Source organism: Rattus norvegicus, chromosome 2 (assembly GCF_021556685.1).
Source record: "Rattus norvegicus strain SHRSP/BbbUtx chromosome 2, alternate assembly SHRSP_T2T, whole genome shotgun sequence".
NCBI lineage: Eukaryota > Metazoa > Chordata > Mammalia > Rodentia > Muridae > Rattus > Rattus norvegicus.
In genome coordinates, this window is record NC_141535.1 from 37,960,899 (window position 1) to 37,968,191 (window position 7,293).

Sequence of the window (7,293 nt, forward strand, 5' to 3'; positions counted from 1 at the left end):
CCCTTTCTGGCTCCTTCAATCTACCTTGTTAGTAATTCCAGAGTTGGGGCCTCTTCATCTTAGTCTGCATGCTAAACAAATGGACACTTAATCATGGAGGGAATGGTGGCCTCGATTGTCTGGACTCTGTTCAGGCCGCTCTCTGTTGTGTCCAAAGTGGCATTCCATCTCTATATTCTCAGAAACCCACAAAGGAAGCAAGGCAGCTCCTACAGCGAAAGACGCAGAGAAGAAGCGGAACCACCACAATGTCCGTGGCGGCGCTGCACGGCTGCTCAGAGAACTGCGGCTCTACAGAGCCTCCTGAAGAAGCTGAAGGCTTACACCATCACTTTCACTGAAAAGATCCCCGGATGCTCAGCTTCGAGGCCCTCCCTCTTCTAATGTTCCAGATGTGTCGTGTATAACCGGAAGTCTCATGGTCACACCATATCAATCCATCCGCACTCGGCTAAGTTTCTTCCTACCCAACCATCCTCCCTGGATTTAGATATTACAGATGAAAGTCAGCCTCCTTAATATAAAGGTGCATACTTTGACGAGTCCTCTTTTCCCCCCCATCAAAGTTCTGACAAGTCTTCCTTTGAAACACGTCTCTACCACTTTCTCCATTCCATACATAGCGCTTTTCAAAATACTGCTAAATTTCCACTTCTAAAATTTCCAATCAATTATTTCTATTGTTTAGAGAAGCAGTCCAAAACACTTGGCGCGCTCTCTCGAGATCAATTGCAAACTGGATCCAAAACACTTTTTACCGTCTCCTTGATTATTCTTTGATTATGTAAACCCCCGATTCAGCCAACCAACACATTCGCTGTATCCCTCACACTCTCTCTTGTGCTGTGGTCCTTCACTTGCCTTGAGTGTTTTCTTTATTCTTCTCTCCTTGTCTAAGACCGAACTCCATTCTCCAGAACCCCTCAAATGTCCCTATTTTATTTTCACAGCTTCAACAACTTAAAGCCTCTCTTCTTGAAGCGTTCGCGTCACGTTGATCCACTACCCACTCGGTAACATAAAATGGGCCCTTCCCCCTTTCCATTCTACGGTCATGTAAGTCAGTGTGCGCGTCACAGTCCAACCCAGCTCTGCTCATTGCTCCTCCAAACACTCTCTTCTAAAGCAGGTCGTACTACAAAATGCTCCAGACCTCAAACCAGTGTTGCTACCCAAAATGTTAAGCCTGGAGTGGATGGATTTGTACACCAAATAGGCCATTGCATTACAACTGTTTGCTGTTCCCAAAAGTAATTGGCATGATCTGTGTCACTGAATTTCTGCTTCAATTTTTTCATATCATTAGATTCTTCTGGAAAATGGAGCCCCACTCCAAATCGTAATCTACTCCTCTATGACCCCAGAGCCTTATTGAGTTCTCCTCCACCTGCTTCCGTGTCTCCTGGCCCTGAGAGACTCACCCCTAATACAGTCCTCTCACCGATAATGTATGACGCTGTTTGCCATTTCTGTTTTTTTTGTTTGTTTGTTTGTTTTGGGGGGGGTGGAGTCCTTTTGAGCAAGACCTGTCCTGTTTGTCTTTGTATCTACAGCACTTAGCAGATACTAGGTAAGTGAGTCACACTGGGTTTTTGTTCGTTTTGCAATAAGCTTTTTATTTTTGAATAATTTTAGATTTGCAGAGTTTACAATGACAGCACAGAAAGTTCTTTTAAACCATTTGTCCCAGTGGTACCCTCTCATATAGCCATAGTGTTCTTGTTAAAATGAAAACAGTATTCAAATAGTACAGACCTGGAATCTCATAGATCATCCAATAATGTTCTGCATTATACACAATGACAGGTTGTTAGGACATTTTCATGTATGCATCCTCTATTTCAACCATATTCATGCTTATTACTTTCTCTTGTTCACTTCCCATTTTCACTGATCTTTTCCTCTTTCCAGGTCCTCCTCCTCCTCCTCTCTCTCTCTCTCTCTCTCTCTCTCTCTCTCTCTCTCTCTCTTTCTCTGCATGTGTGTGTGTGTGTGTGTGTGTGTGTGTGTGTGTGTGTGAGTATGTATTTATATGTGTTAATTATGTATTCATTAGGGCTTGTGGGAGCATTGTTAATAGAAATATAGGCAACTTAACAGTGTCTACACTACTGAAAAGATTTCTCTCCATCCTCCAGCCTAAATGTTGTATATTTCTAGCAAGTGTAACATGATGTTTTTAAAACCATAAAATTTCTAAACCAAATAGGTAACATAAATATTGTCTCAGATTCTTCTTACTGTTGTTCAGTTGGAAACTTAAAAATTTGCTTTCTTTCCTAGTGCCAAAAAGTGCTCTATAGGCTACAGGTGGTCAGAATACTCATTAACAAGTATCCACAGTAACAATGTGAATTACAATAATAACTAGTGTGGCAGGATCTGCCCATGGGTACAGTAGTAACAGGAATATTGTAGGGCAGCCAACCACTTTCTGATTAGATTTGAAGCTGGCTCCTCCAGAGGAGATATGTGCCTTGTACTGTAAATCTGTCTAAGAACCTATGGTTGGAGTTTACAAGCTCCAGAGGTGAACCTAACACTGTTACTCTGATAAATGTCCATTTGAAGTTGACCTATAAATTAATGTCTTTGTACCCATGGATTAGTGCTGCTCTTGAACCTCAGTAGAGAACTCTCTCTGTGTAATGGGCAACTGTTACAGAAAGAAACAACAGATCAAAGGGTAGAGAATAAATGTCAGTGGAGTCCTCAACCGCAAATTGAACATTTGAAACCCCCGTTCCAACCCATCCTCCCTCTCTTTCTCATACACCCAAACACATGCGCACACACACACACACACACACACACACACACACACACACACACACACACACACAGAGAGAGAGAGAGAGAGAGAGAGAGAGAGAGAGAGAGAGAGAGAGAGAGAGAGAGAGAGAGAAAGAGGGAGGAGAAAGCCTATAAGAGCCAGGAAGACTGAAGTCATGACGTCATAGCAGCTGTGGCTGCCTATATAAGACCTGCACAAGATCAAGACAAACAACATTCTAATATGGCGCAGAGAGGGCTCATGAGCCCCCCACCCCTAACTGAGGGGTTCAAGTGATGGTGCCACACTCATGAATATATGGGTAGAACCCACTGAACTGAGTTATTTTTTCAAAGTCTATGAAGTGAGGGATGGGGAGGAAGTAGGGGCAGATCTGAGAAGAGTGGAGAGTGACCGTGAGCAAAATGTGTAATTCTTAAAAAAATAAAAAAAAGTTTATTTAAAATATACTCTCTTTAAAATGTAATACAATGTTGTTAATTATAGTCAACATAAATATAAATGGATCTCTTGAGCTGATTCCTATTATCTAACTAAATTTTGTATCCTTTGACCAACATCTCCTGAATAATTAGTATTGGTAACAAAAGCAGTGATTTTGGAACTCCCAAACTAAACAATCTCCAAGAGGATGAGATATCCCTGGGCATTTGGACCAAGTTTGCCCAGTCTTCAGAAGAAGCAGCACAGACAGCCTTTAAGGGCCAGTTCTTCTCACTGTAGCCCTAGTTTATCCTACTTCAGGGAGAGGCATCAATATGACATTGAGTATTTTCATCTTAATTTGTTATCTGTCTTATGACTCCAGAAGTGGGAAACACAACCAACTTCTTGAGTTCATTTATATCGTATAACCTAGTCTCCTGAAAATGCCAGATATCAGTTAACATTTATCAACGATAACCTGCCTTTATCACACACACAAATACTATTTAGCATTGAAATTACTGTAATCTAGCCTTATAATGAAGAATTATCTATTTTCTACCAATATTAATTTGTGATTCTTTAACATATTCATGTACTGAATCAGATTCAGTTATTTCCTCTAGCTGTGTAGAATTCCCAGTTTACACGGATTTATCTGTTGATAATTTTCATTGCAATTATAATTATAGAGCAACTTGAAAGCGTAAATGTATGATAAAGAAGTTATTCCTTTAAATGTACACAAAATGTAGTCAAATATTGATAAGGCACTTCATTACAAGCATTTCTGTTAATCTTTACTTCTCTTACCTGCTTTGCATTTTTTGTTAAATTTAATCAGTAGCATATCATTACATCTTTTCTCTTGTTAATGTTGTCATGTAAAGATTATTTTGCATCTTTCATTCAGATCATAAAATCAACATTGATTATTGATTATTAAAGTAGCCATTTGACTTTAAAAGTTGCAATCAGACCTTCAAGGTTTAAGTTATACATGTCATGAAGTTACACTAAAGTTACTTTTACTTCATCTGGGTTAATGTCAGAGACCCTGTTATGGAAACTGACTCTCAAGTGTACGGAAAGGACAAAAAGTACTGTGCCCATTCTTGAAGAAGGGCAAAGGTACCGAGTTTCTTTTGCCTGAACCTGAAGCCTGACTTGATATGAATATTTGAAGATGAAGAATTACCATGATGAACATAGTGGCCCCAATTACTGTGTTACATACAACAAATTTGAGAAGCTGGTGGTGGACTCTTCATTGGCAACTGGAAAAGTGAGTGGTTCTGAGACTACATTTCCTGTCAGACTAGAAGTAGACATTCTCTGCTTCTGCCAGTTGTCCAGAACAGAACAGAACTTCCACAGAAGTGGGGGGAGGACAGAACAAGCCAATAGAATGGTTTGGACTGTGTCCTTGTCTAATATTTAACTCTGCATCTTGAAGTCTCTTAGAAGAACCCCTTTGCTCTCTTTAGGGAACAGAAGCCCAAAGTCCTTATCGTGGAGTTAAGAGGACTCTCCCACCTAGATGTCTCCCTTTTGCTCTCAGAGTTTAAGATAGGACACCTCCATTTTTGGAGGGAGGATGGGAAACCAGTTATTTTTAAACTCATCTGTCTCCAAGTTCTTTTAGTATACATAAAGATGAATTCACTGACTACACTTGTTTGATGCTGGAACAGGTTAGCAAGAAAAGCTGTAGAATCATTATGCAAAACCAGCTCCAAAGAAAATGTACCAGTCAGCTTCTGAGCCGACACTTTAGTGTGTGATTCTGAACCTTTTTACCATCCCCTGTTGCATTAGAATTTCAATAACTAAAGTTCAAGAGTTCCAACAACTCAGGTCAATGCCAGCTGCTGGTATTGTTTTATAACCTTTATTTATTCAATAAATACTTTTATTTGCATCTTCTAAAGACCCACGTCTTTAAGACCTATTTTGGGGAGTCATTGACATTGAACTCACAATCCTCCTGCCTCAGTTTCCCAAATGCTGCAGTTGTACCACTAAGTCTGGTAGTACCTAAACATATTAACTGTAGATTTTTTTTGTCAGTGTTTCTTTAAAGGGTTCTTGGAAAGATTGTTCAAGATCTTTCTGGTTAAAAAACAAAGTCAGGACCCATTCCCACAACACCCAGAGGAAGCCTGACTCCCAGGTGCTCTAACATGCCCAAGATCACAGATGAGGAGGCCATAACATCTGCCACAACACCAGGAGTAACTGGGATCCAGTTAGTGGCACGGGTTCCTTCTGGCCTGAACTGGCACCAGGAACAGATCTGGGGTGCTGGCTTTGCAACCAACTCCTACAACACCCAGAGGAAGCCCAACTCCCAGGTGCTTTGAAACCTCCAGGATGACAGGATGATAGGATCACAGGATCACAGGATATTAGCCCATAAGCTTGAATACATTTCACAGACCACATGGAGCTCAAGAAGAAAAGACCGGAGTGTGGATGCTTCAATCTTTCTTAGAAGGGGGAACAAAATACCCATGGGAAGAAATACAGAGACAAAGTGTGGAGCAGAGACTGAAGGAAAGCCATCCAGGGACTGCCCCACCTGGGGATCCAGCCCATACACAGTCCAACCCAGACAATATTGCGGATGCCAAAAAGTGCTTGCAGATAGGAGCCTGATACAGCTGTCTCCTAAGAGGGCTCTGCTAGAGTATGACAAATACAGAGGTGGATGCTCACAGTCAACCATTGAACTGAGAACGGGGTCACCAATGGAGGACTTAGAGAGAGGATTGAAGGAGCCGAAGGGGTTTGCAACCCTATAGGAAGAGCAACAATACCAACCAACTGGGCCTCCCAGAGCTCCCAGAGACTAAACGACCAACCAAAGAGAACACATGGAAGGACCCATGGCTCCAGCCACATATGTAGCAGAGGATGGCCTTATTGGACATCAATGGGAGGAGAGACCCTTGGTCCTGTGAAGGCTCGATGCCCCAGTGTAGGGGAATGCCAGGGCTGGGAGGTGGGAGGAAGCGAGCGGGTGGATGGAGGAGCTCCACCATAGGAACAGGGGGAGGGGGAATGGGATAGGGAGGTTTCCGGAAGGGAGACCTGGAAAGGGGATGGCATTTGAAATGTAAATTTAAAAAAATCAATAAGAGGAAAGAAAGAAAAAGTCAGTACATTTCCATTATTATCTCAATATCTTTTCTCCCATAATTCTAAGTCCTTATGAAGTAACATTTGTCTTCGCTTTTTCTTTGCCTCTTCCCTTCTTTTCCAAACATGCTCTTTAGACAATCAAAACCATAGAGGAGAACATCTTTCTGAGGGCTATCACTCAGTCTCTCCTTGCCTCCAGACTTTGTCCTTCCCTGCTCTGTGTTCTCCCCCACCTTACACCTCACTTACAACTTAAGTTTTGCACTTTGTCATTATAAATGCACAATGTTCCCCAAAGTGTGCTTTTCATGCAAATGTGTCTGCTTTCTCCTAGGTACCTCTGAGACAATGCACAGCTGATTCTTCAGAAGTCACTCTGCCCTTGCTGTCTGCGACAACTCACGCACAGCATGTGTCCTGTTTCTTTGGTAATCTCCTCTCCAAGTCTGCTCACTTTACCTCAGCTCACCCCTTGTTTGTGGACAAGCACCAGCACTGAGAATGAATTCCCTTCAATTTTTTTTCTCTATATACTAACTCCTGCCTGGGTACACATCCGTTAACAATTTCCGACTCCTAACTTCTAATTCTTTTCTCTATCTCTTATTGAATTGAGTCAGCCTAATATTTTAATGGTTAAATTCTATCAAAGGTAAGAAAGAAGCAAAAAAGGAAAGAAAAAGAAGAAATAGGAAACTCTTGGATTAGGAAATTAGAATTCACTGCTTTCATTTAGTTTCTTATTTTCTGTCTTTCCTTTTGTTTTTCTTTCTTCTTTCCTGGTACTGGGAACTGAATCCACAAGGACGCCATACATGCTTAGCGGTGACCTGACACTCAGCTGTGTCCCTAACCCTTTTTCACCTTTTAGTTGTAAAAGATGGTCTAACTAAGATGCTCGGATTGTCTGTGAATTCTTTTGTAGTTTA